This window comes from Eschrichtius robustus, chromosome 4 (assembly GCF_028021215.1).
Source record: "Eschrichtius robustus isolate mEscRob2 chromosome 4, mEscRob2.pri, whole genome shotgun sequence".
Classification (NCBI taxonomy): Eukaryota; Metazoa; Chordata; class Mammalia; order Artiodactyla; family Eschrichtiidae; genus Eschrichtius; species Eschrichtius robustus.
In genome coordinates, this window is record NC_090827.1 from 142,068,017 (window position 1) to 142,092,349 (window position 24,333).

The window sequence follows — 24,333 nt, forward strand, 5'->3', positions numbered from 1 at the left end:
CATTTATTTGAATCTTCTATAAATTTCTCAGGAACAATTTTTTTTTTGTTATTGAACAGAAATTTGGCAGAGTTCTTGTTAGATATATTCATAGATATTTGATATATCTTAGTATTAATGTAAACTGTGTTTTTAAACTTTTCAATTTGTTGTTATATAGAGAGAAATACAATTAATATTTCTATATTAATCTTGTATCAGCAACCTTGTTAAATCCATGTATTAATTATTGTTCTTTATATTTGCATATTTTCCATACAGAATCATATTTTATGAAAATAATGACAATTTTATTACTTTTGAATATGAATGTCTTTTACTTAATCTACTTGTCTTAAGCACTAGGATTTATATACAGTGTTCTTTAGCAAAGTAATGATATATCTTCTTTAGTAGTTTTCCAAGAACTTATTTTTCTTAAGTGTGGATAGAGTGACTATTTGACACAAGGATGGAATAAAATGTAATTATTCAAAAAAAGGAAATAGAGAATAAGGGAATATTAAAAGGTTGAATAAAGATAGAGATGACAGGTATTAAATCAAATGTATTAATTACATTAAAGGTCAATGAGTTTGATACTCTATATAAAAACTAGGGACATCAACTGGAAAAAAAAAGAAAAATCCAGCAATATTATGCTTGTAAAGTCATGCCTTAAGATCACAGAAAATTTGAAAACATATCAAAATCTGTAAGATGTCAACAAAGGCATGCCTAGAATCAAATTTATACTATATTTCAAAATAGGCATCCTTAAGAGTTTAATACAGTGATCATTTTTACATTTTCCTACTAATGCCAGAACCTTAGAACATGTTAACTCTACATATACCATTCTCACTTTTCACCTTTTAAATTATTCTTGATTTTTATGTTACGAATTTTATAGTTAATAACCACATATATTTACCACATGTTTATTTTATCTTTTGTTCTGCACACTTTTCTAATTTTCATATCTCAATGTGACATTATTTTCCAGCAGTTGGACAAGATCTGAACAAATAATTCCCATATATCCTTCATCCATATTCCTCACAGGATAACATATGATCATATTTGATTTATCCTTCTATCTCTCCTTTCATTCCCCCAAACAATTTTAAACTAAGTTATAGGCATGGAAGTTCCTTACCACTAAGTATTTCAGTGTGTTTTTCTTTCACAAAGGTGGGTGAGGACATTTTTTTATGTAACCAGGCTTTCGTCAATTGTCCTAATAATGTTATTTGGAGCTAAAGAAAATTGAGCATTTTTATTTTTGGTCCCAATTAATCTAGAGCAGTTCTTCAGCCCTTGTTTTTCACAATATTTATCTTTTTGTAGACTATGGGCTGGTTATGTTGTAGACTGCTCCTTAATTTGTGTTCGTCTGATATTTCTTCATTTTTAGAGTTCGGTCAGGCATGTGTGTCACAGGCATACAGAAGTGCTGTATCTCAGTTTATCAAATGCTCTACATACCAGAATCTCTCTCTGTATGTATTTTTTCCTGAGAAACATGCACATATGCATACAATGTACACATATAAGAATTTTTATAGTAGCAGCATTGGTACTATCCAAGAACTGGAAAACAGTAGAATATGAACAGTATAATAAATACAGAGCTGTATAGTAAAGCACTGACAATTATATTAGAATAAAATAAACAAGCTACAGCTACATTCTTTTCTGCAACAACATGAATTTCTAAAACATAATGCTGAGCTATGTAAGCAAAAGACATATATATACATTCAAACTTACTCCCGTGTTTGTATTTTTTTAAATAGCAAAATTAAACTTTATGGATTTGTGTATAAGGTAAAAAACTAAGCAGTACAGTGAAATAGTTACCTTGAGAGTCAGGACAAAGGTAACCACGCTTAGAATAGGATTGTGGGAACATCTCTTTGCTACCAAAATTCTATATATTTTCCAGGGAAATGGTTACATGGATGCTCGTTGTGTAAGTATTTGTTTAGCTATACATATATGCTCTATGTACATTTGTCATTGTGCAAGATATTTCATAATAAAAAGTAAAAGTTTCAAAATGTCAATCTGAATAATTTTCAAATGTCTATGAAATCTTGAAAGTGTGAAAACATATATAATTATTTTAATTTCAACAGTTATAAAGAAAATTTGTCTTAAAATATAGTATGAGGGAGGAACTAATTCCCATATTAGGTACAGAATTAAAGTATCTCTACCCTAATAGTTCTGTTTGTAAAGCAAAGTAATAATAAGACCATTATTTTATTTTTGTTAATAAAAGCATAATAATAAATGATAATTGATTAGAACTTTCCAAATTATGGTGTCAAATACAAGTATCTATGCTGATCTCCACATATGGTTCTGTAAAACTAGCAGCTTGAAAAATATGGAGAATGGAATGATCAAAGAATGGCACATGCCACAGTTCCAATTAAAAGATTTCTCTATAGAGAAAAATATTAATTGCACATATGACAGAAGCAAAATGCAACAACAGTTCCCTGATTTTACACCCTTATAGTTCACAACAAATCCTAGTCAATCTCTAAGTATCATTTAGGTCAATGACGTGACCCAAGGCTCTGAAGTAATTAATTTTAATCCCTTATACAGCTAAATGCTTTATACAGAAAGATACTTGTCATATCCTGAATTGGACCCAATGAGTGTGAAACTGCTTTTAGTGAGAATATCACAAGAAAGACTTTTTACCACAATTTTGAAACCATTAAATACGTTTAACATAGTCTTTTTCACTCTTTCACTCACTTCGGGTAAAGATATTACAGTTGACCCCTGAACAATGAGGGGGTTAGAGGCGCTGACCCCTGAGCAGTCAAAAATCTAAGTATAACCTTACAGTTGTCCCTCTGTATTCACGGTTCCACATCCGCGGATTCAACCAATCACGACTGGACTGTGCAGTATGGTAGAATTTACTATTGAAAAATTCTCAGTATAAGCGGACCTGTGCAGTTCAAGGATCATGTTGTTCAAGGGTCAACTGTATTTCTAAATATCTGATAATGATTCAACAACAAAGATGTAAGGCTACCCCTATTTTGTAATAATCAATTGACATTTAGTAAACATTTTGTAATAAAATATTGTTAGATAAATTAATTACCAAAGCAATGAGTTAGAAAAAAATATAACATTTACTGAATTGTCCCAGATCTTATTTGCTAGATCTACATTCTACTTCAAGCTATTTATGTGGAAACTTCCATTGTAATTAGTGATAGTTACAGATGAGTATATAATGGGAGAATTTAGCCTTTGATTTCTCCAAACACTGCACTTATAAGGAAAGCTTCTCACAATCAAAATGAAGCTCATTATCTAATTAGAGTACAGAAATTGAACGAAGCCCCAGACCCCCCTTTGGTTGAACTTATAAATTGTTTTCCTTCCTAAGACTGCTTCATCACTGTAAATTATAATCTCAAATGGAACATCAATAAATCCTTCATGGTAAACAAAAATGTAAGAGTAGGAAAAATTCCACACTATAAAGAGTGTGGTTTTATTATACTTTATTTTTACAGTCAAGACTTTTTTTAAAGACATTTATTCTAGGTCCCATTTTTACTTTGTACATGTAAAAACAATAATGCATTTTCCAGTTCACCATACCTGTTGATGACTTTACAAAGAATCATAAATCAAGAGCACTGCTGGAGGAGACACAAATTAGATTAACACTGTCATATCATTATCTTTACGTTCATAACTTGACTGTTTTGAGCACATTATTTCCACTTTATTACACAGTCCGAAGACTCAGATTCTCAGAAACAACATAAGTCTCTGAATCCCTGTTTTCTCTCCTTTTAGGTAGGGTAAGAAGGGATTTAACAACCCTAACTCTAAATACAATGTGTATTCTGAATTCTTTTGTGGCTTAACTAGACTGGCTTCTAGCAGGGGACACGGGTTCGATCACTGGTCCGGGAAGATCCCACATACTGCGGAGCAAGTAAGCCTGTACGCCACAACTACTGAAGCCCGCGTGCCTAGAGTCCGTGCTCCGCATCAAGAGAAGCCACCACAATGAGAAGCCCGCGCGCTGCAACCAAGAGCAGGCCCTCGCTCTCCGCAACTAGAGAAAGCCTGTGTGCAGCAACGAAGACCCAACGCAGCCAAAAATCAATCAATCAATCAATCAATCTATTAAGAAAAAAAAAGAAACTCTTCAAACAAAAAAATCAATATGAGAATGTTTGATGACTGTCATGAGTTTCCAACAGGTTAAAAACAGCAGTCGTATTTATCCTTCTTAAAATAAATTGCTTTTATTTTAAAACCATTTTGGATCAGACACTAGGCTGCATTCTGCTAGCTGCCAAGAATACATATCAAACATGCTTTAAGAGTCTAATGAATGTCAAAAGTCTTGGCATAAATCTAGTACTTGAACTATTCTATTTATCATACAACTGAAGCTCAACTGGGAGAGTGAAAATAATTCAGAAGACAGAAATTTGATTCAAATAATGTTAAAGTTTGGTTGTCAACTCATTGGTGCCTCTGCAGATAGAATTAAGGGAGACTGAAAGTGACAGAGTATACCTTCGCCTCGTCTATTATTCCTAACTAGAGTAGACAGACATTCACTGTTATCTCAACTGATAGAATTTGCTTTAATAAAAATGAATATAGATATTTTTAATACAGATGGTTAAGATGAGGGGAGACTGACAAGTTTAAGTATCTACTATACTTCTCATTACATGGGGGAAAAATGACACATAATGCTTCAAGTCAGTTAATCTTCCAGATGAAAAACAAAGTTTGTAAGCTTCCAACATATAGACACGATATAAAAATATGAAAAAGACACATCTTACCCATAAGCATTTCTAATCTGTATCTATATACACAGACATCAAATAAATTCACTTTTTAATGTAACTACCTGAGGATAAAAAAGATTTTCTATTCTTAACATTATAACATAAATCTGAAATGTTTTACCAAAATTTAAATATTACTTTCAAACATAAAAGTTGACTTTTGAGATAATTTATTTTTTCCTTACATTATTATGGCATATAACATGAATAAATAAATACTATTGAAAAATATAGTATCTAAAATAACAAAATTGGATATCAGATTAAGTTTTTACCCATGGTATAAATAAAACATGATACACCAGTATATGGAATATCATGTACCGTTTTAGAATTACAGCTGTGAAAACTAATAAAAAAGAAGCAATTCTAAATATAATTATAAGTATGGTAAATTAAATTCAATGTGTACATAATTAATGTAGTTAGAAACATAAAGCTGTTTACATTAACTCCAAGTAGAGAGGGTTGTCCTTCGGTTTTGATTAAGTAAACTTGAGGAATTTACAGGTTTAGATTTTGGTTTGCTTACATAGGGCCCCATGACATTAGAGGCACCTCAGTCTAAAAACCTCTTTAATTAATTTAACACATGTAAAGTAGTTTTAAGATTGCTAAACTTAACTGCTCTGAGAAAGAAATATATAAATTTGAATCTAGTGTTTGTAATTTATAATTCTTACTAGTAGCTCAGTTGAGCCAGTGTTTGTGTCTCCCTGACTCTCCTTGTTTTATGGATCAGTTAGTCAGCCTGTGATTACAACAAACTTCTAGTTCAAAAGAACATGTACAGTTTTTGTTTGGCTAGATTTTTTGTTACCAGTTTATTTGTTTCAGTTTGGGATTGAAACCCTTTTCAGCTCACTACATCCTGAGCAGAAGCTGGAAGTCTAGAAGTTTATGCATACACTTTTAATAAATTCCTGTACTGTTTACCTCAGATTTCCTTAAGTATCTCTTCAATTAGAATTCTCTAATAAAGTCCTTAAAAAAGGATTTTTTAAATGCAGAATATGAAATTTATTTTGGCATGAAAAATGACACAAGAGAATAATAGGTTTAAAATTTATAACAACTAGATAAAGTTACCTGGTTATAGAATGAGTACAGAAACTGGAAATCTTTAGATATATAAGGAGAAGGGTAATTAAGTGGTATAAGTTAGGCTTAAATGTGCACTGAAACATGTGGTATCAAGTGAGGTTACAATTCAGGGATTTGGCTAATAAAGAAGGGCTCAGATTAAATCAAAGAACTGATAAGCGCTTGGGAAAAAGTCAGGTTCACAACTTTGAAGCTAATCACTGGGATATGGCCTTGAATGGACCACTAAATGGATAAAATTCTCTAACTCTTTTTACAGTAGTTCTTCATTACAGTAGTTCTAACTCAATTACAGTAGTAATTCACATAGCAACTCTCATTGATATTATTCTAATTTCACGAACAAGTGAAGCATAGTTAGTTAACTGGCCTGAAACAATCTTGTTATAGAACTTATGCCCTGCACTAGCAAATTCTGAAGAATATATTTTGGGTATATTGTAAATGTTTTTTATTCTTTGTTTTGATTCATTGCATTAAGTAGTATGATAAATCCTTAGCAAGGGTATTGAGAAACACCCGGGTCAAAATAGTCTGGACAAATGATGACTTAATTATCTGATATTAAAGATTGCACTCAAGTATTCTGCTACAAGAACTGATAAAAAGGTCTAAATAAAATGCAATTGCTAAGAAAAATAGCTTAACTGAAAAGTGACTCCAAAATTTGTCTATCTATGACTGTTTAGGATGGTTATATTAGTATAGGTTCCATACTCTTTCCTGAGGTGTTACCATGTCTAAGTTTTCTTTCTCAGCTTTATTGAGATATAATTGATACACAGCTCTGCACAAGTTTAAGGCATACTGCATAATTACTTACATACATATATTGACACATTGACATATATATATTGGGAAATGATTATTACAATAAATTTAGTGAACACACATATCCTCACATAGTTACAACTTTCTTTTCCTTGTGATGAAAAATTTTAGGATCTATTCTTTTAGCAACTTTTAAATATGCCATTTAGCAGTTATCAAATTTCAGAAGAGAAAAGAGAATGAAAAGAAAGAAATGAACTGTTAGACTTTGTGTGTGTGCTCTTGGAGATACACACACACACACACACACACATTCATGAAAGGATGGATATTAGGGAGAAGATGTAGTGGTTATTGAATGGATTAGGTAATGATTGTAAGAATTAATTTTTGGCTTTATATGAAGATTTTAACTTAGCTATGGTACTCTGAGTCAATAAATTCAACCAAATTTTTTTCTGTCTTGGAATAATTGTGCCTTTAGACTCATGATACCGCCACAAAGTGGTAATCAATATTTACGACTATGAATTATGGCTTATAATAACAATGATTATTATGAGTTGCAGTCTATTAATAATATAGGACTTTTTATATCAAGAATATTAAGCAAATGATATGTTAAAATTCAGAACACACTTCATAGCAAAGAAAATCAAGACAAGGGATGATTGAGATCTAGGTACAAGATAGTTCCCTGAAGAGGAGCAGCCTACTAGGGATGTCTGAGTCTAAAGCAAGAGGAGAAAGTTCAGCGAGATTAGCAGTAGGTAGTAAGGAAAATCATCAGTAAGCTGTATTCTGCTGTCTGGAACCATTAGTTACATTGTAATATTAGAGGCATAGGGAGAGAAAAATGTACATACACTGGCTAGAATTTGAAAGGCAGCACCCCAGTAGGAATCTAGACACAGGTATCACCATAAATATTGTAAAAGCAGAAACTTTGGCCACAAAGATGCTGTTAGTGGATTTGGGGTATAATTTTGCAGCATAAATTGTACTAAGGTTGGGTTATAGCAGAACAGATACAAGCCAATCATACTAGTAGTAATGACTCTACTTATACCAAGTATGGGAGTTATGGTCTATAGTTAGGACACAAGAGATTATTGCTATAGACTGAACTGTGTTCCCTTGAAAATTTACATGTTGAAACCCTAACCTCCAGTATGGCTGTATTTGGAAGTGGAGCCATTGGCAGGTAATTAAGATTAGATGAGGTCATGAGGTAGAGCCCTCAAGATGGGATTAGTGGCTTTATAAAAAGAGGAAGGGAGAGAGATCACTTTCTTTTTGTCACTTGAGGACACAGAGAGAAGGTGACAATACACAAGCCAGGAAGAAGGCTCTCACCAGAACAGAAGTGGCCAGGTCTTTGAGCTTAGACTTCTCAGCCTTCATACCGTGAGAAATAAATGTCTGTTGTTTAGTTTCTGGCATTTTGTTATAGCGGCCTGATCAGGCTAAGACAGTTACAAATATAGTTTAGGAACCGTACTACCCTAATTCTGACTATTTAAATTTTAGATTCAAAACAAAATAACCACAGTCAATAAGAGAGGAAATACCCACATGCCTAACTGCATCCAGATTAGATTGGGATGGACATATTTTTCTCTTGTTTCCTTTTTTAAAAAAAGGAGAGGGGAGGGAGAACTTTAAACTACTCTTCCAAGGCAAAGGCAGTTACTAGCCCGCTTTTCCCTTCCTCAGTATTTTTTCATTCTCTGTATTTTCTTATAACTACAAGTTAGTTATCTCAGAAGGAAATTCCAGTTCCTGGATTTTTTTTTTTTTTCCTGCTCTCTGCCAATTCACTTCATAAGCTGATGAAAACAATTTTTGATTCTTTTTGGAATCATGATGAAATGTTATCATTATCTTTTCTCATTCATCTTAAAAAATCTCCTAACATTTACTGAGCATTTTCTCCCATAGGACCCTGTAGCCAGTTGATATGAGGTGGATGGAAGCCAAATAAAGAGATTATTTTTGCCATCTTCATTGCGGGATTCTATTGCACCTATGAGACATCTATAACTGTGATTAAAAGCCAGTTTTTTGTTAAGTATTATATATTAGTGATGATTGAGTTTACAGCTAAAACTAAGATGTGATCTTACTTATATTATTGCTTTCTCAAATTTGTTGGTGCATATATAAAACACCAGTATTTTATCTGTGCAATTTAATCTTAAAGTATTTATTTTAATCGCTTCAAAGATAATGAAGATGGAAATTTGTGAGCACTGAAAAAATGACAGATGATCTTTCAATCATCTAGTATTAAACTATGGTAGAATAAAATTCTGTAAATATATTGAAAAATCCAAATTTTAGAAAATTTTACATCCTGTGGTGTACAGCTCCTTTTCTTTGTAGTTTTTCACTTATTAAGGGTACCTGGACCTACTGAATAATTATGGTCATCAATGATTGTCCTCCTATGCAAAAGCTTCTACTTTCAGGAAAATGTTTATTATTTTACTTTTAGTTTTTGACTAACTTGTAGAAATTGTATAGTAAAGATGCATTATTATTGCATCCAAAAAGAAAAATCCTACTACCTCACTTATATTACGCTTCATTTTTGACAATTTTTTTCTGAATGGTTTGCTGCCTGTGTGTACAGACAAAGCTAAAAAGGATTATATTTGGTGTATCATTCTTTTATCACAAATCCTTATTTTTCTTAGCTTTCGCTTATATTTTTACTACCTGGATGAAAAAAAATACTTAGGTTCAAGGAAGGTAGACCATCTCAGCTTTCTATTTCTCTTGCTTCCCCCAAATCAACATTTTGTTTCCTGTACTTTTGTGTATGCTCTAATAACCTGTTTATGACATAGGACGGTAGCTGGACCCACACCAGATTGACACAGAGCATTGTGATTAAAAATGAAATTCTATGACTAGATGGACTGCTGTCCCTTGCACAGTGTGTTTTCTTTCCATGAGGTATCAACATTGACGAATGGATGACTCCATTGAAACGTCTTTAGTAACTGAATGTGATGCCTGACAAGAGAGGCCTGTGTATCAGTCATCTAGAACAGTCTACCTTGAACAGGCTGATATTTTATTTATGCTTCACTCTCTTAGCTTCTCTAGGGACAGTGTTTCTTAGTTCAGTTTTCCAATTATCCCATTGATTTTGTCAGGGCCAACAGATTCAGCCTAAAAATAGATCATGACTATGACTTAATTTTTTAAGCTCTTTGCACCAATCAAGAGTTGAGAACTTTTATTTATCGGACACAAAATCAGGTGATATACCAGAAGCATGCTATGGTGCAGTGCTATTTAAACTTTGTGTCTATAGAGTCACCCATGGGGCTTATTAAAACATGCCCCACCTCCGGAAGTTGGGATTCAGATTGTTGTGGTAAAGGTGAGGAATACACATTTTAACATGAATTCTCAGGAGACTTTGATGCAAGTTGCTGGATCAGTGCTCTGTAGAAAGAAAGCACACTGGAGTAAGCATGATGATGTTGGGTTAGTCAAACCCAGATCTAACCTTAGCTGGAGAATTTTCTAATATTGTAGAATTGTTGTGAGTATTACCCAAGAAACATGCTTTAAATAATCTAGATTGCTTAAAGTAGAGCTCCTTCCATTGAAATTAAATAAATCCGTGGACTCTATTAGCTGAAAGTCTTCTCCAATATATTTTAAATAATACAGACTTTTTAAAGAAAGAGGTTTTACTTAAAATTATATATGTTCCTCCATATAACACACATTACATTTATATTGATATTTCCAGCTTCTTAATTTGTGCCAATTCGTTGAATTTTTATTTTTAAATATCTCATCCTACAGATTTTGTATACACAGGATTTAAGCATTTTAATTTTCTTGTCATCTTTGAAGCAATATATCAAATGATTCTCAAAATTTAGAATATACACACAGAACAGGTGCAACTCTATCTTTTGATTGGAATACATTTGACTTGTTCTGAAGGGCAAACTAAACCATCCTTTGAACAGCTCAATTTATGAGGACACAGTAGTAACATGATAGTTTTTACCAATAACCAGAAATGATATGGTCACAATAATAGGGAAAAATAATGGTAAGAAGAGAGAAGATGATATAATGCCTAAAGTCTTCTGAAAAATCCTCATCAATTTGAAGCTTTTATAACCTCCTAATTATATTGTGATTAATGCTATTTGTCTGGTGTACAGAATTATCAACCTACTCACGTAGCCACAAAGTTGAAACTCCTTGTAGAGAAAAAATGTACAATTTCATCCTAAAAAAATGTATTTACACCCCCCAAAGAGAAAATAACCTTGAAGATTAAAATAAGAAAAGTTTCAGAACACGATTGCACATTTTCTAATGAAATGACAAAGTTGTTTCCATTGTAGACAACATTTTTGACAAAATTCCATATCTGAGTTTAATGACAATGTCTTAAAAGGGCACACATTTTGAAGGAGAGTAGAGTTGGTTTAGAAAATTGAAGGAAAAGAAAGAGGGAAAAATATATGGATAAGATTACATAGTACAGGGCAGTAAATAAGAATAAAAGTGAAAATAGGTAATCAGGAATATGAGTTACTCTAAAACTCAAATAAGAGGCATATCAACATCAAAGTGAATTGTAAAAACATAAACATATGCTACTAATTTTTTTCAGGTTATGTCCAAATAAACATTCAAGTAATAATAATAATGAAGTGTCAAAACTTCTCCATGCTGAACAATAGTAAATCAGTTGCTCGTAGCTGAAACATTATTATTTACTGGTCCCCTAAGTAGTCATTGTTAGAACTTAGCACAAAATATGAAGGATGAAAGTGATTTGTATACTCCAAATAAATAAATGAGCAACAACGGTGGGAGGAAGCACTTTTCACTTCTCATTTCTTTTATTAATAATTCTCCACACCCCATCTAAAAAAGGAAATTGTGTTTAGCTTTAGCCAGTTGACAAGTTGACATTCTCATAATGTACCTTATGATTAATCATAATCAAAATAACACTGAAGCATGAACTGTACTCAAAAGAGAGAAAAGTTCTCTCTTCTAAAGTTAGAAGTCAGTAGAATACTTTTGTCAATTTTACTTCTAGAGGTTTTATAGCATGCTGCAATCATACAAGCAATCATTTAAGGTCTCTCTATAGGCATAGAGAATTGGGTTCTTCTGAGACTAAAGACATGCTTAAGTTAAAAATACAGTTTAAGAATAAAAAATGTGGGACCTCCCTGGCAGTCCAGTGGTTAAGACTCTGTGCTTCCAATGCAGGGCTCACGGGTTCATTCCCTGGTTGGGGAACTAACATCCCACGGTCCTCAGTGCAGCCAAAAAGAAAAAAAGAATAAAAAAAGCATGCTCACGTATCATTTGATGAATGTTTACAAAGTATCATATGATTTAAAAATGTTTCGGTATAAGTCTTGAGAAAATAAGAGTCAGTGCAGTAGGTAGGAATTATTCTTAAAAGTGAAGCATGCTGATTTTGATGTTGAACTAGTAGATATCTATCTATGCAAAGAAGATAGAAATGGTAGAATTATGAAAGTGAGTCTGAAAACAAGCAAATTCTCCAATTTTCTAAAGAGGTGGTCGTATATTTGGAAGTCATTAGATGAACGGTGCTAAAAAAAAAAAGAAAAAGAAAACAAGGAGGTTTTTGAGTATAATTACTATATAATGATGTATTATTTAAAGTAGATTAGTTGTCATTTGTGGGAGGAAGTGGGAGGACTGGAGACAGAAGAGAAACTGGGGACTTAATGAAGGGACATCCAAATATGTAAAAGGTACAGTAAAGGTTATAATCCATCCACAAGCTCACCTTCCTATCTTTAAGGCTCACTTCTTGTATCTTGACTCCAAAGATCCTGCAACTTCACCAGGACCTCCAATGCATTTGTGCTGATCAGCTTTTCACTGTTCTTTACCCCCTTTATATTCTTGTTTTCCAGCTCTCTGCTCTGAACCTGTACCGATGCAGCAAAATGTGGCTAGAGGAAAACATACTACCCCAACAATTGGTATCACTTCAAATGAAGGTAAACATCAAGAGAGTCAAAAACACTACCATGCAATCATACTGTACTTCACTAGTCTACTGACTTTCCCATCCTCAGCATTCCCCTTTCTCATTTTCTTTATCCTGAACCTCCAGAAACTCCTTCCAATTCTCATTCTTTTCCGGTAAACTTGCTTTTGAATTCTCTGAGACAATTGATGTAATAATCATAAGGAATTTTCCACAATCTGACAATATAATCATAAATTTTACCTTCTTGATCCATATTTAAAGTTATCTGTGTACTAGATTCCATTACCTTTCTCCTTAGCAAGGATATCATTCCAGTAAGAGTCTACTGGTCCTTTGCCTGTGTTTAAATTTTTTTCATACTCTAGTGTATAATTCCCTTCAGCATAAAAAAGTAATTCATTCTGTCTTAACTGAAACTTCCTTTTTACACAATTCCCCCAATAGCTATGCACCATTTATGTGTTCTACATTGTAGCAACATCCATCAGAAAAGATATATATATGTGTGTGTGTATGTGTATATATATATATATATATATATATATATATATATATATATATATATATATATATATAATTCCTTTCTCCTTTCCTCTCCACTTATTATTTTTATTTTAACTGAGTTATAATATAAAAACTGAATGCACTTAAAGTGTGCAAATAAATGAGTTTTAACAGATGTATACAGCCATGGAACCATCAGCACAATTAAGATAGTGTGCATACATGACACATCATGCCACTCGGTAATCCCTCTCTCCTCCCCTTTCTGTCTCCACACTTGCCACTGGCCCATACCCAGGCAACCATGCCTGATGTTTTTGTTACTATAAATCAGTTTGGCTTTTCTGGAATTTTATATAAATAGAATCATAATATACATAATATTTTGTCTTCTTTCACTCAGCATAATTATTGTGAAATTCATTCATATTATGGCATCACAAATAGTTCATTCATTTTTAGTGTTGAGTAGTATTCTAGTGTATGAAAATATCACAATTTATCTATTCTTGAGTCATTTCAAGTTTTTGCTTATTACAAATAAAACTGCCATTAACATTTGTCTACATTTTTTTTTTTTTTTTTTTGTATGGGCATGTGCTTTTGCTAAATACATAAGAGTGGAATGGCTGGGACATACAGTAGGTGTCTGGTATTTTAGGGAAATGCCGAGCTATTTTTAAGTGGGATGTAACATTTTATATTCTCAGTAGCAGTTTTTGACTTGTGAGCTTTTCATGTGTGACCTTTAATGTGTTGAGATCGTTTTCTCCCATTCCTAGTTTGTTGAGTGTTTTGTTTCTTTTTTTAATTAAAAAAGAGTGCTGAATCCTGTCAAATGCTTTTTCTGCATCAACTGAGATAATCATGTGGGTGTTTTTCCTCCATTTTGTTAATGTGGTGCATTGCATCAACTGATTTTTGTATATTGAACCATGTTTGCATTCCAGAAACAAATCCCACTTTGTCATGGTGTATAACCCTTTTAATGTACTGTTGAATTCTGTTCCTAGTATTTTGGGGAGGATTTTCACATCTCTGTTTGTCAGGGAGATCAACCTGCAATTTTTTGTTTCCTGTGGTGTCCTTGTCCAGCTCTGGTATCAGGGTAACGCTGGCCTCATACCATTGAGTTCGGAAGTGTTCCATCCTCTTCATTTTTTTGGAAAAATTTGAGGAGAGCTGGTGTTTTTTTTTTTTTAAACATCTTTATTGGAGTATAATTCTTGTTTAAATGTTTCATAGAATTCCCCAATGAAATCATCTGGTCCTGGGCTTTTCTTTGTTCGGGTGTTTTTGTTTATTGATTCAATCTCTTTATTGGTTATATTTCTTCAAATTTTTAAATTTCTTCATTATTCCATCTTGGTAAGTTTTATTTTTCCAAAATTTTATCCATTTATCCAAAAATTTATTGAATCTTATTTTTTCTGTGGCATCAATTGTAATATCTCCTCTTTCATTTCTGATTTTAGTTATTTGAGTGTTCTTTCTTTTTTACTTAGTTAATCTAGTTAAGGTTTGTCAAATTTATTTTTTCAAAAAACCAACTGTTAGCTTCATTATTTTTTTCTGTTGTTTTTTAATTCTCTATCATATTTATTACTTTTCTAATCTTTTATTATTTACTTTATTCTGCTAACTTTGAGTTTGGTTTATTCTTCTTTTTCTAGTGCTTTGAGGTGTAAGTTTAGGTTGTTGATTTGAGATCATTCTCTTCTGTTAATCTAAGTACTTACCAATAAAAACTTCCTTTTTTGTACTGCTTTTGCTGCACCCCGTAAGCTTTACGGTGCTGTATGTTTGTTTTTGTCCCACTATATTTTCTAATTTCCCTTTTGATTTATTCTTTGATCCATTGGTTGCTTAAAATGTATTGTTCAATTCTCACATATCTATACATTTTCTAGTTTTCCATCTGCTATTTCTTTCTAGCTTTATCCTATTGTGGTTGGAAAATTATACTTTGTATAATTAAATTAAATAATTGTATAATTAAATTATACTTTGTATAATTTCAGTCTTCTTAAATTTGTTAAGATTTGTTTTGCAGTCTAACGTGTAGTCTACCCTGGAGACGTTACCTTTATTATATTAGACAGTAAACAAACTTCCCATTTGCTGTGAAGGGAGATGCTATCTCACATTATTTAAGCATCCTTGAAAAGTTAGTCTGGAACAAAGTCAGTCAGTGTTTCTGTTCTCAAGACACAAAGAAATGACAAAGACATATGGAGAAACATTTGACAACAATTAATACAAAAGGGTCCTCCATATTAATACTAAAAGAAGTTAAGACTTAAAAAGGAGATTCAGAGAAAAGATATAACTATGAATGAACAACACTCATTCAAAATTCACAATAGCACCAGTCAAAAGAAAAATAAATATTATCAGCATCAGGAAATATTCCACACTCAACAAAATGACAAAAACTAAATATCTGACAATATATTGGTTTAGTAAGGAATCATGCAACAAAAATTTTTATACACTGTGGTTACTGTAAATCAGTACAACCATTTTTAAAACAACTTAAAATTTTAAGTAAATTTAAAATTGAGCATATTTATTCATTTCTATGTATGTACCCATGAAATTTCCTATAATCCAAACATTATGAGACATGTTACTGTATGCTCATGATAACTGGAAAAAAATTAAAAGCCACCTAAATGTATGTCAAGGAGAATGGATGTAATATTAATACATTATTTATATTAGTCTATTTGGGCTGCCATATAAAATAAAATATACAATCAACTGCGTGGCTTAAACAATAGAAATTTATTTTCTCACAGTTGTGGAGAATAGAAGTCCAAGATCAAGATTTTGGTTCAGTTTCCGGTGACAGCTCTCTTCCTGATTTGCAGGTGGCTGGATTCTCACTGTGTCCTCACATGGCCTTTCCTCAACCAGAACACATGGAGAGAAAGAGGTCTTTCTCTCTTTCACTTCTTATAAGTCCACCAGTCCTGATGGATTAGGGCCCCACTATGACCTCATTTAACTTTAATCACCTCCTAAACACACTGTCTCCAAATGTGGTCAAATTGGGGGTTAGGGCTTCAACATATGAATTTGAGGGGATACAATTCAATTCATAGCATTGTTATAATATACAGCAATAAAAATGAATGAAATAGCGCTACATGTGTAAGGATAGATATAGCTCACATATATAATTTTATTTATTTATTTATTTACTTATTTATTGATTTTTATTTTTGGCTGCGTTGGGTCTTCGTTGCTGCATGCGGGCTTTCTCTGGTTGCGGCGAGCGGGGGCTACTCTTTGTTGCAGCGTGCAGGCTTCTCATTGCAATGGCTTCTCTTGTTGCAGAGCACGGGTTCTAAGCACAAGGGTTTCCGTAGTTGTGGCTCATGGGCTCTAGAGCAAAGGCTCAGTAGTTTTGGCGCATGGGCTTAGCTGCTCCACGGCATGTGGGATCTTCCAGGACCATGGCTCAAACCCGTGTCCCCTGCATTGGCAGGCAGATTCTTAACCACTGCACCACCAGGAAAGTCCTCACGTATATAATTTTGAGACAAGCAAGTTTCAGCAAAATTCATATAATATGTTACAATTAAGATTCTGTTAAAAACCTGTAAAGCTACGTATTTGTTTAAAGATACATACATATATGTATAATAAGCACCAAGTTCAGGATAGTGCTTACCTGTGTTGTGGAAAGGGGGATGTATCTAGAACAATGGGAATTCAACTGTATTGGTGGTATTTGGTTAGTATGCAAACATTAATTATATACATTTATATATCTTGAATTATTTTCAACATAAAGATAAGTCTAGATAGCGTGGCCATAAATCTAGAAACAACCATAGAGGAGGAATTTGATGAGAAATACATTTCCTTTTATGTGTGCCAAATTAGCCAAGTCTTGTTCCCTTGTTCCCTTGCCTCTAGAACATATCCTTATTCTTCCTTCCTTCCTCCCTGCCTCCCTTCTTTCCTTCCTTCCTCCTTCCTTTCCTTCCTCCCTCCCTTCCTTCCTTCCTTCCTCCCTTCCTCCCTTCCTTCTTTCCTTCCTTCCTCCCTTCCTTCCTTCCTTCCTTCCTTCCTCCCTCCCTTCTTTCCTTCCTTCCTTCCTCCCTTCCTTTCTGCCTCCCTCCCTTCCTTCCTTCCTCCCTTCCTTCCTTCCTTCCTTCCTCCCTTCCTCCTTTCCTTCCTTCTTTCCTTCCTCCCTCCCTCCCTTCTTTCCTTCCTTCCTTCCTCCCTCCCTCCCTTCTTTCCTTCCTTCCTTCCTCCCTCCCTCCCTTCTTTCCTTCCTTCCTTCCTCCCTCCCTCCCTTCTTTCCTTCCTTCCTTCCTTCCTCCCTCCCCTTCCTTCCTTCCTCCCTTCCTTCCTTCCTCCTTCCCTTCCTTCTTTCCTTCCTTCCTTCCTCCCTCCCTCCCTTTCTCTTTCTTTTTCTTTCTTTCTTTTTCTTTCACAAATACATAACTGGGCACAACATCTCTAAGCCAATCCAAAAGTTTCTTTTCGTTTTCACAAAAGGGTCAGAACCTGAACTTCAATGAACCAGGTCAACTTTGAGCACAGTCATTTTGGTGGTAACCAAATGGGTGGAAAACAGTGAATATTTATTAAAGTTAAATATTCCCTAAGCCTATTTGAGAGGGCCTCAGTATTTAATTTAATTCAAAACTAATACAATATGTTTTTGTTCCCACATCCCAGTTTATGGACTAAAATTCAAAATGTAGCAACATTTTCATTTGCCCAAAATAATTTGTGATTTCTGAAGTATTCCCAGATACTTTCCATGAGCTACTACTACATAGCTGCTGGAGAAGTCATTTAATAGTAAGTTTGCATATTATTTTAAGTGTCTATATGTCAACTAAGGAATATTTTTATGAGTATTTATTTTTGCATTACACACTGAGGGCTAATTTACTTTTGAAACATTTGTTGTGTGTCTACACCAAATTTACTGCTGGCATATCTACAGGCAGCAATTCATTTTATTTTTTTTACAAAGCCTTGATTTGTCATGTTAGTTTGGGCTGAATGTCCCCCACCTCCCCTCCTCATCTTTCTTTCTGCTTTATATTTTAAGGACATCACTATGCCTTACAAAATTTTAAATGCACTATTGAGTTATTGCTCTAAATAATCTCGTCTTTAAAATAACTTATCCATAAGTACCAAAATGAAAATGTGCCCTTTATAAAATTATCTGATTATATTTAAAAAGGACAAAAAATTAACTCTTCATCTTCTAGACTATAAAAATATGACTAAAACATTAAGAAACTTTTAATCAACTGCCATTAATTTAGTAGTTTTCTTTTTGATAATGAGTAAAATATAATCTTGGAAGTTTGTGTTAAAAAGAGGTGTGTATGGGAACTTCCCTGGTGGCGCAGTGGTTAAGAATCCGCCTGCCAATGCTGGGGACACGGGTTTGAGACCTGGTCCGGGAAGATCCCACGTGCCACGGGGCAACTAAGCCCATGCGCCACAACTACTGAGCCTGTGCTCTAGAGCCCATGAGCCGCAGCTGCTGAGCCCATGTGCTGCAACTACTGAAGCCCGCGTGGCTGGAGCCCGTGCTCCACAACAAGAGAAGCCACCGCAATGAGAAGCCCTCACACCGCAACGAAGACCCAACGCAGCCAAAGATAGATAGATAGATAAATTAATTAATTAATTAATTTTAAAAAAGAGGTGTGTGAGAAAGCATGTATATGCATGCGTAATAACATAAAAATTAGACTTCTGAATAACAGTATTACTTTGAGAGACCATTGAAAGAATAAATGGATCCTGTTTTGTACTTGTCAGACGCTGAGTGTACTCGGCATCTATCAAGACACATTCACTAATTTTAAAGTCAAATTGAAGAATCTTTTCAAATTGCCATGAATTTTAAAAATCTATAGAATTAATTCTTCTGTATTTAGTCAAGCTAAAAAAAGCACAAGATTCCTTGAGACACAGATGAGAAACCATGATTCAATTAATAACTATGGAAAAGTGTGTGATATCTTAATAGAACTACTTCATTAAAATACTTATAAACATTAACATACATAAACATCACAAACACATAAATCTGATACAAACAATAGGGTTTGAGTTTTTTCCAGCAACTTTCTTTCATTTATGTTAATGCTAAGTGCCTTTTTACACTTCATAGCTGAAATATCCTATAAGCTAAATTATTGTGAATTTCAAAACTTAATCCATTAAAGATTTGTAAAGTTTACAAGGACACATGATAGGATTTTAAGGCTAAAATCTAATTGTGGTTATGTAGTACTTAATATCATGGAATAACATTCTTCCTAAAATTGATACAGAAAGCAGGAACATTTGGCTTATACAATTTTTCTAATCAGTATGTCTCTAAGTACTAGTGGTTTGTATGTTTATTTTTTCCCCTGCTTTAGTCATGAGTAAACTATTCACTTTGATGCTTATCAGACAGAAAGTGGGGCCATATAATTCATTGCCTAAACTCCACACTTCTGTAATTGAAAGGAGCCACAAATGTCTAATTTGTTAAACTTACATTCTTTTTAAAACAATTTAAAAAGCTGCAGCCAGACACAGTTAAAGGTAATTTAAAAAATAAGAGTATTCTTATTAAGGATTAAAAATAAGACCTGCAGAATAGTTATTCATGATATACATTACATATGTTTATGGTAAAAATATAATTTATCATCCAATTAGGGATGATTTTGAGAGTGCAACAGGATATTAATGATTATACCAACAAATGTTCCTTACTACAGCACTGTCTTGGACAATAAGGATGTATGGTCAATCCACAAATTTCAGTTTTTTAATTCATATCTGCCTCTAATACTTTATCACTATCATTGATATTTTTCCGCAAAATGCTTTTTTATAAAATTGGCCTATTTTGCTATTTTTATAAAATTAGCAGAATTTTTCCTATATATTTTATAGTTAATATACTTGGAATTTTTTATCTCTTTATTTGACAATTCTCCATATACATAAAATTTTAAAATGAGAAATACTAGCTCTACAGATGCTGAGGGTACTGGTGAGCTCAGCTGCAATTCTGTGTAATTGGATATTCCCAATTCTATTTTTTTCCCCTATTAAAATATACAAATATGTAAGCCTGAATATTTTTATAAGTAATTTTGGTTTCCATTCTCACTACTTCTACAAATACCATACAAGACAAAACTCACTAAATAGTTTGTTTCTTTTTTGTGTTATTTTGAGTGCTTCCCCAAACTGAGATTCTATACAATTAAAGGCTTTCCCATTTTCATTTTATTTCAGAAAAAAAGTAAGAATATCCCATTTAAATAAGAATCAAATCCAAAAATTTCTACCTCAATTTGAGGTATTCTATATCACAATTCTAGAATTTCAAAATTTAATCCACATACAAGCTCTTCTCTGATTTAATTACTCAGTTACTAAACTGAGTAAACTAAACTTTACTTCCTACCTTGCTTTTGTTGGGATAAATGTTATTGTCCTTTGATTTACAAGCTTTATTTTAAATAACTTCAATTTGACAAGCTGAAGTTTTTGAAGCTTCATTTATTAAATAATTTGATAAAGTATTTCTCAGACCTGATTTTAACAAGATATAACAAAATTTAGAAGACTCATTAACCACACACACACAAAAAAAGTAATAGCATTGTAGAAAACTTAGGTTGATTTACCAAGTAATCCTTTAAATGCACAAATATTTCTAAAATCAAATTGACTCATGATAGCAAATACAGAAATTGTATACTGTTAAATAGAATACTTAAAAAAGATAAATATCAGTATTTTTAAAATGTTAGTTTGGTACTTCAACTGTGAAGACAAAAATAATTGTGAATTTGTCAAGGACAACTTGTATTTCAATTAGTATAATATTGCCACTTTTTTTTAGTTGTAATAATACATTATGTATATAACACAACTAATTCCAAGTACATTTATTTGTTACAATTTTCTTAATGTGGTAGGAGCATTGCTTTTATTACAATAGCATGTGCCACCAAAATTGATTTACTATGTTAAGCATTTGATAACATTGATATAATTTAACATAAGTTTTCCTTACTACTGGAGCCAACACATTATGAGATATTACTGTAGATTTTGTACATTCACAAACATATTGGGAAACAATAATGAGAAAGATTAATTTAGGAGAGAAACCCTTTGATGTAAACTATAGTCCTCTCTCTGCTTTCACCTCCAAATGACAGATCAGAAATCAAGAGTCCGTATCATTAAAACATTCATCCCAAATTCAGCATTTTGAGTCCCCAAATCGCAGTTTCTCCTAAGAAAATATTTTCTCAGCAACTTTTATCCTTATTATTTTCCAACCTTTAGCTCCTGCCCCATCAGATTAGATATTTTCCTTGCATCTTGATATCATCATTTCTCTCAAGACCACTAACAACTCCTGGAAATGACTGACGCAAAAATTGACTTGAACAGGGACTTCCGTAAAGCCCTTTGATGTGGACAGAGGAGCATTTTCTGTCAGCTTCTAAAACTCTTGGGCGGCAACTGACTTGGATTTTCATGGTCTAAGATAAATATAAACATGTAATTGTCTAGGTCAAGAAAGTTATCTGCGTTTTATTCTGGTGAGTTAGAAGATTTAGCTATCCCATGTGTCAGGACACTGAAGTGGCACCAGAAGTTCAGGTAGGGGTTTGAGAACCAGGCAGTAGACTGTGGTCAGCTTTCAATAGCCCCACGGTATCTGTAAGGAAGACATCTGAACTAGGTAATTGACATAATAAGAATATCCATGTTGTATGTAGTCTCCAGCCTAAAGAATCAAAATACCGTGAGCTGGCATGTTGGGGCTCTTCATGCTGAAGAACCTGTTAAGATCAATTAATTTTGAGTGCAATTCCATGAGGACTCAGTACTGTATTAAGATCCTGCAGACTCATTATTACTTTTCATCTTATTTATTCTTTGCCTTTCTTGTTTGTTGTTTCAATAATAAACCGAGTTTAAAGCAATCTTTAGTTGTAGTGGTCACCTGCGTGATCCTTAAATATAGACCAGACCCTTACATGAATCTTCCAGGACTTGTTATGCGGTTATGTCCTGATAAACTCATTGTAAGTTGAAAATATCATAAGTCAAAAATACATGTAATACACCTAACCAGTCTTAAACGTGCTCAGAACACTTATATTAGCCTACAGCTAGGCAAACATCATCTAATACAAAGCCTATTTTATAATACTGTGCTGAATATCTCATGTAATTTACTGAATACTGTACTGAAAGTGAAAACAGAATGGTTGTATGGGTACAGAATGGTTGTAGGTGTATTGGTGTTTTACCCTCATGACCTTTGGTTAACTGGGAGTTTCAGCTTGTTGCCAGTGCCCGACATCATGAGAGAGCATCTTATGCAAATCAGTAGCCCCCAAAGGATCAAAATTCAAAATTTGAAGTTCAGTTTCTACTGAATGCCTACTACTTTCACACCATCATAAAGTCAAAAAATCTTAAGTTGAACCATTGTAGATCACATATATATATGCTTGGCTCTTTTGACTATGACTTGAAGACTTTGAGGTCAGAAGAGATGCATTACTGAGTTTGTTAGACTTGTCTTTAGTGGCAGAATTATCTATTTCTGCTACTGAAGAGTGGAAAACATGTATACTGGAGTCATCCCCGTTTTAAATTCTTGTTGTTCTATTAACTGTATCTTTAGGTAATCCTCCTTGATCTTCTTCCTCATTAAGGGTTTAATTTTCTCCTCCTCAACTACAACTAATATCTTTAGCCCTTACTAAAATAAAGTTTTAAATAAGAGATAAATACATATAGAATATTCATAAATCGTAAGTGCACAGATAAATGAATTTCACAAAATGTAAGACGCGCCCAGATTACAAATAGAAAATTAGTAGAATTGCAGAAGTCCCCTTTTCTTCATCTCCCAGATATGTCTGCCCCAAATGCTATCAATTGCTCTTCTGACTTTTACCAGAAGAATACTTTGCCCGGTTGTGAACATTATGTAAATAGATTCATGTATACACTTTCCTGTTACTGTACCCAGAAAAGGAGAAAATGTATGTAAATATAAATCAGCCCGCAAACATGCAAGCACTTGAAAAGCATTATAACTGATGTAATTAAATGCAACAGGTTTTTCTGTGAAGTGATGGGATATTTGCATATTTGGGGATATTTAGTAACTCGTACAAACGAGATAAAAGGAGATGAAAATTCATGTGAGTTAATTTATTAGATAATCTTATATAAATGAGGCTTATAAGCACTTACTGTATTTTCATGTTTTTCTTTTAAATAAACCACACATTATTAGATTTATTAACATTTTCCAAACGTATTACAGAACTTAGAAAGGAAGTGTGGAACTGTATATTACATATAGTTTTTCAAAAGGCCTTTGTAAGACCTTTAGTTGTTAAAAAAATAGTTACAGAAAGTCTCATTTTGGAAATTATAAAGCAAAAAAATCATGGTATTGACATTGTAAATGACTTTTAAAGGGCAGAAAACTTAATATCCCTCTTAGAGTCTATAGTTCACATTACAGAACATCAAGGAAATGACCAAGTTAACCTTGGTTCTCAAGGTCTCTTTGTTTGTTTTTATTTTCCCTTCTTCTTTCACATTATACTTGAGTTCAAACAATAAGTTTCATAGAGCAACACGATAGGGTACATATCCTCAATTTAATACATTTAGAAGTCATTACTAATAGTTTTTTTCCTTTTTCTGAAAATGTTGAAATAACCCCAAAAGCTATGGGGTTATAAAGATCATTTATTTTTCTATGTCTCAATTTGTCTGATTATAAGGTGAGAACAATGCATCCCATCTACTTTGGTCTTTGGGATTTTAGGACTTAACGAGCGCAAAAAGTTTCTAAGGACTTTACAAGAAAGCAGGCATATAAATAATATTAATGGCATGTCTGCTAGATAGCAATGGGAAATGTGTGAAACATTATTTCCAAATATCAAAAAAGTCAAAACATACATTTTTATCAGCTTTTAGCACTACCTCTAAGAAGATCAAAGACCCTTCTCTTTTGTGTAATAATCT